Here is an 11,595-nt window from a genome sequence, read left to right as displayed (position 1 = left end):
TCTCTGGGACTTTCTAGAGTTCCTAAGAGCTCCCCACCACCAGATTACACGTCTGGTACATGGATCAGACCGCCTGAAATTGGAATCATGGATGATTTCAACTTACAAAGAATGTGTAGAGAAACAAATGTTTTCTCTGGAAGAGTACTGGCTATCACTCCTAACCACTGAGCAATCTCTCCAATTCAAGAATATTATTTCTTTAAGACAAGATGTCTTTTCTTGAAGTTCTTATATTGGAAATTATAGATAAAATCTTTTGTAACATGATGCTAATTGTCTGAGAATATGTTTCCCATCTGTACCTTAAATACTAGATTAATTTAAAATGTTAACTGTCACTAAACAACATTAATAACTATTTTTCATTTCATTTTTCATGCAGGTTATTGTAGACTAAATAAATAGTCTGATGTTATGCTGGGCATGGTTGTGCACGCCTTTATTCCCAGCACATGGGAGGCAGAGGCAGGTGGATTTCTGAGTTCAAGGCCAGCCTGGTCTACAAAGTGAGTTCCAGGACAGCCAGAGCTATAGAGTGAAACTCTGTCTCACAAAACCATAATAAATAAATAAATAAATAAATAAATAAATAAATAAATAAATAAATAAATAAATAAATAAATAAATAAAATAAAAATTAAAAAAATAAAAAAGAAGTCTGATTTTATTGTGTGAATTGATGCATTTAAAATTAATGCAAAATATAACATATGATTATTCTCACAATGAAGATATCCATAAGATACCTTATGTGATAAAATGTTTTAGCAGTGAACTATATTTTAACAGAGAGATCATTGAAAAGCCCTTAACTTGTGTCCTTTATTATCTGAAATAGGGTGTATTATGTGTATGTATGTATATATGTATGTATGCATTGTATGTGTGTGTCTTTCTGTGAGTGTATTTGAACTTTGTGAGGGTGCGAAGAGAAAGCGTTATGAACCAAGCAGTCCAGGAAGGTTAGGTTGGGGTGTCTCCTCTGGAGTTATACACCCCAGGATTTGGCTATATTTGAAGCCAGCAAACTCTAACAATAGTATTGCTAATATCCCCTTCTAAATTTGAATCATATCCCTACACCCATTGCCCAAATTGTTGCTGTATGAACAATATGGATGCTGTAAATTCAAACTCTGCCCTTGTCATTCAATAGCAATCTCAGTTAACTACTAAGACATCTCTTTAAATACTCTTTTGTGAACACAGACAAATAATAAAATTCTTCTAGTTTTAGAGCTTTATGATAGCTATGAATTTCAACAAGATATCATAAGGACCTATTAATGATTAGAGGTTTGGCAAAGGTAAGTGCTTGATCATGGACCATTTTCCACTTTGGTTAATGCTTCACATGTTGAATTATACCATATCAGAATATACATGAATATTTGTCTTAAGCATTACACAGAATAAGAAAATAAACAGAATAGGAAAGTGAATCGAAGATAGTTTTGACATTACTAATTAATTTACAAAATTATTTTTAAAATGGAATTTAAAATGAGAGATAGTAATTGTTAGTGAAGTTGTTAAAAAACGAAATTTTTGTGGAGAAAATAATTTTCTACACTAGATCTTTAGGCTAGTCTGTTCCAATAGGGGAAAGTAACTGGTATTGGTAAGACATAATTTTTATTTCCAGTATTCAGTAGGCTAATGCAGCAAAATCATACTTTCCAAGGAAATTTGAGCTATGTAGTGAGATCCTATGGCTTAATAAGTGTTCTATTAATACAAGATACCATCACCAGGAAAATATTGTAAACTGAAACCATTTAATCATGACTTGCTTACAGTTTCAGAGATTTAGTTCATTCTTACTGTGGTGGGAGTGCAGTAGCATGTAGACAGACATGTTAATTGAACAGTAGCGAGAGAATCTTCAGGTAGAAAGAAGAGAGAAACTCTGGTCTTGTAATGTACATTTTGAAATATCAAAATAATACCCAGTGTCAATACTTCCAAAAATGTTATACCCATTTCAACAAGGTCATACTTATTCCAACAAGGCCATACCTGCTTACTCTTTCAATTATGTTACTCAGTACTTATTCAAATATATGAACCTTATGGGGGCCATCCTTTTTCACACTGTTTCTAAATACTTTCTTTTTAATTGGACACTTTACTTATTTGCATTTCAAATGTTATCTCCATTCCATGTTTTCCATCTACAACCCCTATATCCCATCTCCCCTTTCCCTGATTTTATGAGGGTGATCTTCCAACCTCCAACCCACTCCTACCTCACCGCTCTAGCATTAGGCATAGAGTGTGGAATAACCACGATACAACTCATGAACTACATGAACTTCAGGAGGAAGTAAGACCAAAGAGTGGATGCTTCCATCCTAATTAAACGGGGAACAAAATAATCAAGGGACGTAGATGATGGGAGGGAATTGTGAAGAAGAGAAGAGGGGGGCAAAAAAGAGGGGAAGAATCAGGAATGGGAGAAGACAGGAGAGTTGTTCAGAGGGTAAGGACATTGAACAGGGGTGTATAGCAACTGGGGGATGAGGAACTGGTGGTAAAAAACAGAAAGTCCCAGATGCTAAGAAAGCAAGAGCTTCCCAGGACTCCAGAAGGATGGCATTAGATAAAATACTCCCACAAAGGGGACGGGAAAACCTGTCGAGACTAAATATATTATTTAAAGAGAGATAATGAAGTATTCTCTCCCTCTTTCTCTGTTTCTGTCTGTCTGTCTCTGTCTCTGTCTCTGTCTCTCCCTCTCCTTTTCTTCATCTCTCCCTCCATCCCTCCCCCTCGGTTGTGTGGTTTGGTATGGTGGTGGTTGTGGTGGTGGAGATTGTGTGTGTGTGTGTGTGTGTGTGTGTGTTTGTTTGCATGTGAACACACACATGTCTGTGAAGAAATGCCATGGTGTGCATGTATAGCTCAGATGACATCAGATGTCACTTTTATTTCTCTACAATATAGGACATAAGAGTCAAACTCAGGCTGTCAGGGTTGGCAGGAAACACTTTACCAGTTGAACCATCTCTACTGCCCATAACATAAAGGTCTATATCTAGTTTTGTTTAGTCTATGTATAGTTTAGCTGACTATGGATTTACTTTCTTGGTGTATCCTGGCATAAAGACATTCTTCATATTTCTTTATACTTTATACTTTAGCAAGTAGTATAGTAGTGATGTTACTTTCAGAAATGTACTATGGTTATTTAAATTATTACTATTAAAGAAAAAAGAGATAAATGGTATATGAAAACTTTATCCTGACAATGTTTCTGCATATATAAAAATAATCTAAAACAAAAATTGAAGATTAAATAATTAAGCTTGAGATATACTTTCCTTTTATGAATATTCAGTAGGGACGTATAATTTAGGAGAAATAACAGATGTTTCAAGCCTTTGTTTCATAAGGCTTCTGCTACTCTGAAAATGTTTATGCAAACTAAAACGCCCAAAATAAAAATCAGTAAAGAAAATTATATTTGAACACTGACATTCTTATTATGAACCACACATATGTAAAAAAATTAAAATAGTAACATAGATATTTATCTTGCTAACATTTAAAATATTGATTAATGAAGTATTTGTGCATATTTTACTGTCTTGAAAGAGAATCTCAACAATTACCTTAGGCTTTTTTTTAACTCAAAGGTCTTCCAATTATGGCTGTAGCTATGAGTATTAACTACCATACCAGCAAGAATTGATTTAGATATTTACAAGAAAACTATTAGCTGGGATATAGGTATCTGCACCGTAGATTTTGTAAGAAAAAGAAGAATAAAATATTAATAAAATAGAATATGTTAAAAAAATTCAGTTTTGTTGCACATTTCCTGAACAGAAAAAAAAATATCATGATTTATATACCATATATCCAGGATTATGTGCATAAGCTTATGTGTATTTGTGTGTGTGTGTCCGCACACACATGCACATGCACACACTTGTGCACGTATCTAACTTATTTCTAAACCTATAGCTTACTATAACTCTTCAAAATAAAATATGTTAACTCACAAAATGTCATGTTTACATGATATTAGTTCAATTTTTAGGGTAGAAACCTAGATGTCAGAAAAGTTAGTATTTTTTTATTTTTATATTATGAAGATAGTTGTATACCCCTGTGTATGTTTTACTTTTTCCCTTTAACATAGAAATGAATAATGGTTTGAAAATTTGGTACTCTTTTTCAAACTTTTTGTTTGATCTTCCTGAGTTTTAAATCATGCACCCAGTCCCACTTATCTCCTCATCACCTTGTATTCCGCTTCCATCATTGCAACCGCCCCACCAGAATAAGAATCTCATCCTGGAATTTATAATGTCACAGTGTATATCCCACAGTGTGCACTTTTATCTACACTTCTTTGTTTCCAAGTTGTTCATTTTAATGAGTCTTAAGAGCTCTCTGCCTTCTACTATACTATCAGTACTAATGCATAACTGTAACTCCTCTCAGATATCCTGTTGTTGCCCTTTTTTATGGAGATCCTGTAGTATGGGATCTGTAGGGTGGCCATTTTAATCTACTTCAGCAGTTCACCAATGGGGGTCAATGTTGTGGTGGGGCAATTCAAACCCCAGGATCTGGGCCTGAGAGAGATCTGACTAATCAGACCACGAGTTCTGCCACACTACCACCATCTGGGAGAGATTTCCTGCCCTTCCCAAGCTTCCCTTTCCAAAGTTGCAGCCAAAAAGGGGCAGAAACAACTTTCATGCTACCATACCCTCAGTGCTCTCTCATTTGTGCCCCTGCCATCAAAGCCAGCTTTACTGTGCTTCCCAGACAAGGTAGAGGGGTCATACTCTACAGTGCTACAGCAGGTAAGGGATGGAGCCAGGTCTCTAATTCTCACTCCCTCTGAGCATGCTCACCAGTAACCCCCCAAACCAGGGCCAACTCCCTCCCTGCTGCTCAGATGAGGTGCATGGCCTAATCTCCCAAGTGCTGCAAGAGGTGATTGGGCTCATGGCCCCATCAGGGACAGCTCTCTTGCCAAGGGTGGTGAGGGCAGAAGGGATGGAAAGGGTCTCTCCTTTGTCCAAACCACTGCACATCAAACAAGAGGAAGGACCAGGTACCCATGCCCATGCCCACCAGGCAGCTCATCAGAAAGCCCCAAATCTAGGGCCAGCTCTACTCTGCTGCTCAATCAAGGAAGGCTGTCACTAGAGGCAGGTTTTGAGATCATATATGCTCATGTCTGGCCAGTGTGTAGACAGCCTCTTTTTGCTGCCTGTGGATGAAAATTTATAGCTCTTGGCTTCATCTCCGGCTCTAACAAAAATCTTCCGGAAAACTACCATGATTCTTGGCAAGACAATAATGAAATTAACCTCTGAAACTGTAAGTCAGCCCCAGCAACGTTCTTTGCTTTATAGGAATTACTGTGGTCATAGTGTCTCTTCATAACAACAAAACTGAAATTTTGACACCTTCCATCCTTACCCTCCAATTCATTCTCTAAATTTCTTTCTCACATTCACATTTTATTTTATACTCTATGATAATGATTAAAACGTCCAGGTAATAGTAAATAAACAGTAAATTACTAAGATTTCTTTTTGTGAATCTATTCAACATTTTATCATTTTTATCATAAATGTAACACTGTTCTTGTTTCGAATACAAATAAAATCTCAAAGAAAAATGAACTGTAATAAGAGGATATTAGCCAAAGACGTACAGATTTCCTAAGATACAATCCACAGAACTCAACAAACTTAACAACAAGAAGGGTCCAAGTGAGAATGCTTCAATCACACTTGTAAGGGAGAAGAAAGAAATCACACGAGGCAGAGAGAGAGAGAGAGAGAGAGAGAGAGAGAGAGAGAGAGAGAGAGAGAGAGAGAGAGAGAGAGAGAGAGAGGGAGGGAGAACTAGGTGGGAGATGGGAGGGGGAGGAAAAAAATGAACACATTCAGGTATGGGAAGGCAGGAGCGAGGCCGTGAGGGTTAGCAGCTCTCCCAAGTCTGCCTGCCCAGAGCATAGGAGGAACTCTGGCCAATTGTGGGCTATCCTTCCTACCCTTCCTTCCCCTGCCCTCATTAGTTTCCACATATTTGGTGCTAAATTTTCATTTTTTATGAAGTCTATGACAATCCTAGAACTAAGGTATCACAAAACTGGTTCATCCTTGTTTTCTGCAATGATCACTTTTCATACTATTAAAAGAGCTGGAGTCCTATTCATCCCTCCATGTTAAAATTAACTAGGTCCTAAGATTGCTGTTTTTACTGACTGCATGTGCTGCTGTTCCCAGTCCATGTCTCCATTCAGAGATCAAAAACTAGCAGCAGCCTTATGACTTGACTAGGACAATTGAGAATCCTGAAATGGGTTATTGGGCCCAACTGGCTAATAAAGAAAAACCACTTGGGATGTCATGATTTCCATATTTAACGTTTGATCTGTGCCGGCTGGCTGATAACTCATGGCCTGACTCCCAACAGACTTTACAACATTCATACACTAAGTAGACTTAGGGAGAATTTTGTATATGTCTGGGGAAAAGAGAACTGTGGCATATGGGGAACCAGAACAATTCTATTATGCTTTTTGGGATTGTGAAACATCGGGATAGAAGGCATCAATGGAAAATTTTATTACAGTCACCTGACAGGGGAGGGAATCTGAAGTTCAACTAAAGTTCACCAGCCTAGGAAAGCAGGAAAAGGGCTGGGAAACTGGGAAACCTTGGGGCCTCCGATTTTATATTATTGGGGGGAAAAACCTCAAACTCATTTTCACAATTAGGCTCCTGATAAAACCAATAGTAAACCCCCTAAATGTGACTGTAGGACCAAACCGAATTTTGGCAAACACTAAACCTATACCAAGAGGTCTTGCCCTGAAAAACCTATGCCAAAGTCTATTCTCAAACCAGTGTTTGTTGACCTCCCAGTCCTTCCCCAGCAGGCTCTGCGCCCCCGTAGATCTGATCTGGTCAAGGATGCTAAAAACCTTTCAGATTTTGACCAGTTCCCAACCAGAGCTAACCATCTTCTGCTGGCTTTGTTATTATGCCAGAAACCCTTTTTATGAAGATGTTGGTTTTATGTCTAAATATAATGAGTCCGAGAGAGACACTGCATGCATATGGTCCCAAGAGAAGAACCTTAACCATACAGACCATATCAGGACAGGGGACCTGCCTGGGAAAAGTTCCCTTGTCACATCAACATATTTGTAACCAAAATACCCTCATGGTGCATTCCAAATGGGTTATTTCCCCCTGAACAGGCATGGTGGGCCTGTTCAACAGGGTTGACTCTGTGTGTGCATGGAGAGGTTCTTAATTCCCCTACTGCAAAGGAGTTCTCTATTCTAGTCCAATTGGTGCCATCCATAACCTATTATTCAGAGGAAATAGTGCTGAAGAACCTAATAGGGCATGTTGGGGGAGACCTCAAAAGACAGAAGAGAGAAACTATTTCCCTAACGTTGGCTATAATTTTGGGAGCAGGGCTACCTAGTGCAGGCACTGGGATAGCAGCTCTAACATTTTAAGAGAATAACTATACAGCCTTATATTAGATACAGATCAAGACAGCCAATGCTTAGAAAAATCCATTGCACACCTAGAGTGAAATGTAGATTCCCTGGCTGAGATAGTTGAACAGAACATACAAGGGTTAGACTTTGTGTTCCTGCATCAGGGATCCACTTAGACTTGAACTACTTTTTCTTTCTTTTCTAGATATATTGGATTTTTTGCTAATATTCATTATAGAACAATATGTGAAATGTTCATAAAAAACATTCCTAAATGTTCCATATCCTTCCCAAACACTGTCTCTACCTGGAGACCAACTGTTTAAATATATTAGCCTACTCAAAATATTATATATTCAAATCATAATAAGACTGAAGCTATGGTGACAGCTAGAGGCGTAAATTGCTTCTGAGTAAAATTTTCACACTAAATGGACAACTGTGACCATAGAACAGGCACTGAGTTAACATGTCAGTGGTGGGCATAAATATACCACCTCCTGTTTAAACGTGTACACTGTGTTTAAACTGTAAGACAGAATTTGCAACACCTATTCCCTTGTTTGTCTTCCCAATATTTTATTATTGAATAAAGCTTACTTGTCTGAACTTTATTACTTGTCTATTTGGTTGTTTTATAGGAGATAGGTTGCCAGGCATATTACTTCTATGACTTCTACCTTTTTGATTGCTAGTCTTAGTTGTTAACTTTACTGAATATTGAATTAACTGAAAGTGAAAAGCACTGGATATAAGTGATTTTCGGCTCATTACCTCATTTGAGGTCTAAAAACCTATCCTAACTCTGGGACACATATTCTTGTGCTAGCCTATGTAAAGCACATAGAAGACCCCTTTGGTTTTTGCCTTTTTGTCTTCATTCTCACAGGTATGCTTGTTCTTTTGAAGGTTTTAGAGTATATTTCTTTGAGAGCCCAACATATACTGAAGAACATCTGGGAAACTCAGTCTTGTGGACAGAAGATCTATTGGATTCCTTTACTATCTGACCATAGACATCTATTTTTAAATACCTGGGCTGGACCACAGTGTATAAATCCCTCTACAAACACACACACACACACACACACACACACACACACACACACACACACACACATAATTATTCCAGTTTTTTCTTTAAAGAATTTTGACTACCATACCTAAAATCTCTAAAATTAAATTTATCTTCCTATATCCAATTACTTTCATGCTCCTGTTTTGAAGATATTCTAAACTATATCATACTATCAATTTTACTAATTATTTTATTTATTTATATTTCAAATGTGATCCCCTTCAGCATACTCCCTCCATGAGGCCCCTACCACACTTCCCTCCATTCTATAAAATGTTACTCTCCCACCCACCTCTCTAGAATTCAACTTTTCTGGGGACATAAAGCTTCCACAGGACAAGCACACACCCTCATCGCACTGAGGCCAGACAATGCAATCCTCTGCTACATATGTATAGTAGGGGTTATGTACTAGTACATGTATGCTTTTTGGTTGGTGGCTTAGTACCTGAGAATTCTGAGAAATCTAGTTTTTTCATGGTGTTGTTCTTCCAATAGGGTTGTAATTCCCTTCAGTTCCTTCAGTCTTTGATCAAACTCTTCCATAGGGGTTCCTGGGTTTAGACCAATGATTGGCTGTAAATATCTGCATCTGTCTCAGTCAGTTGATGGCATAGCCTCTATTAGGACAGTCATGCCATGTTCATGTCTGAAAGCATATCTTGGTCAATTAACAAATGGGACCTTCTGAAACTGAAAAGGTTCTGTAAGGCAAAGGACACTGTCAATAGGACAAAATGGCAACCTAGTAATGGAGAAAAGTTCTTTACTAACCCTACATCTGATCGAAGGCTAATATTCAAAATATACAAAGAATTCAAGAAGCTAGACTCCAAAAAAAAAAAAAAAACAAAAACAAAAAACAAAAAACAACCTAATGAAAAAATGAGCTCTAGAGCTAAACAAAATTCTCAATTTAGGAATCTCAAAAGCCTGAGAAGCACCTAAAGAAATGTTCAACATCCTCATTTATTGTGAAATAAAAATCAAAACCACGCTGAGATTCCATCCTAAACCAATCAGAATGGTTGAGACCAAAATGTCAGGTGAAAATAGCTGCTAGAGCAAATGTAGATAAAAAAGAACACTTTATCTTTGCTAGTGGGATTGCAAAGTGTTTTCCAGATTCCATAATCTGGAAAATATTCTGGCATTTCTTCACAAAATTGGAAATAAGTCTATCTGAATATTCATATATACAACTTATGGGCATATACCCCAAAATGCTCTACCATATCATGAGTAAACCTTCAGTGTTTACAGCAGCCTTAATTATAATAGCGGGGGTTCAGGGACTATGCCGAACTTAGGAAATTAATCTGAACAGGTAAGAGAGTGCACCACAGAACTGGACAGCTTCTGGGACAGGCGGAGCCACAGAACCACTGAGGCAGCACGCTTTTCAGGCAATAGAAAGCCAGCCACCCTCCCAACCAAAGTACAGGTATCTGCCTGGTTAGGAAGGCCTCAGCCTCAGGAGCAGCAGATGCCACTTTGGTTCTGGGACGCCACCGAACTTAGGAACTTAGCCTGCACAGGTGAGACTGTGCACTTCTGGGACCTGCCAAGCAACACAGCTTCTGGAAAAGGTCCTGTTTTTGGCCCACTTCTTCAGCCAGGAGGAGGTCCAAACACAAGATAATCTGTGCACCTTCTCTGTAAGAGGAGAGCTTGCCAGCAGAGAGAGCTCTGAGCACTGAAACTCAGAGGAGAGAGTCAGTCTCCCAGGTCTGCTGATAGACGGTAACAGAATCACCAGAAGAACAATCTCTAAACAGAGTCAACTATAACAACTAACTCCAGAGATTACCAAATGGTGAAAGGTAAATGTAGGAATCTTACTAACAGGAACCAAGACCACTCACCATCATCAGAACCCAGCACTCCCACTTCGCCTAGTCCAGGGCACCTCAACACACCCGAAAACCTAGACCCAGATTTAAAAGCATATCTCATAATGATGGTAGAGGACATCAAGAAGGACTTTAATAACTCACTTAAAGAAATACAGGAGAACACTGCTAAAGAGTTACAAGTCCTTAAAGAAAAACAGGAAAACACAATCAAACAGGTAGAAGTCCTTACAGAAAAAGAGGAAAACACATCGAAACAGGTGAAGGAAATGAACAAAACCATACTAGACCTAAAAAGAGAAGTTGACACAATATAGAAAACTCAAAGTGAGGCAACACTGGAGATAGAAATCCTAGGAAAGAAATCAGGAACCATAGATTTGAACATCAGCAACAGAATACAAGACATGGAAGAGAGAATCTCAGGTGCAGAAGATCCCATAGAGAACATCGGATCAACAATCAAAGAAAATGGAACATGCAAAAAGATCCTAACTCAAAATATCCAGGAAATCGAGGACACAATGAGAAGACCAAACCTACGGATAATAGGGGTGGATCAGAATGAAGATTTTCAACTCAAAGGACCAGCAAATATCTTAAACAAAATTATTGAAAAAAACTTCCCAAATCTAAAGAAAGAGATGCCCATGAACATACAAGAAGCCTACAGAACTCCCAATAGACTGGACCAGAAAAGAAATTCCTCCCGACACATAATAATCAGAACAACAAATGCACTAAATAAAGAGAGAATACTAAAAGCAGTAAGGGAAAAAGGTCAAGTAACTTATAAAGGCAAGTCAATCAGAATTACACCAACTTTTTCACCAGAGACTATGAAAGCCAGAAGAGCCTGGACAGATGTTATACAGACACTAAGAGAACACAAATTCCAGCCACGACTACCATACCCAGCTAAACTCTCCATTACCATAGATGGAGAAACAAAAGTATTCCACGACAAAAACAAATTCACATATTACCTTTCCACAAATCCAGGCCTTCAAAAGATAATAACAGAAAAAAAAAAAAAAAAAAAAAAAACTAGGAAGGGAACCTTGCCCTAGAAAAAACAAGAAGGCTATCCCTCAACAAACCTAAAATAAAACAGCCACAAAAACAGAATGCCTACTTTAACAACAAAAATAAGAGGAACCAACAATTAC

Source organism: Mus musculus, chromosome Y, assembly GCF_000001635.26.
Source record: "Mus musculus strain C57BL/6J chromosome Y, GRCm38.p6 C57BL/6J".
NCBI classification, from domain to species: Eukaryota; Metazoa; Chordata; class Mammalia; order Rodentia; family Muridae; genus Mus; species Mus musculus.
The sequence above is the reverse complement of the archived record's forward strand: the minus strand, read 5'-3'. Positions refer to the sequence as shown.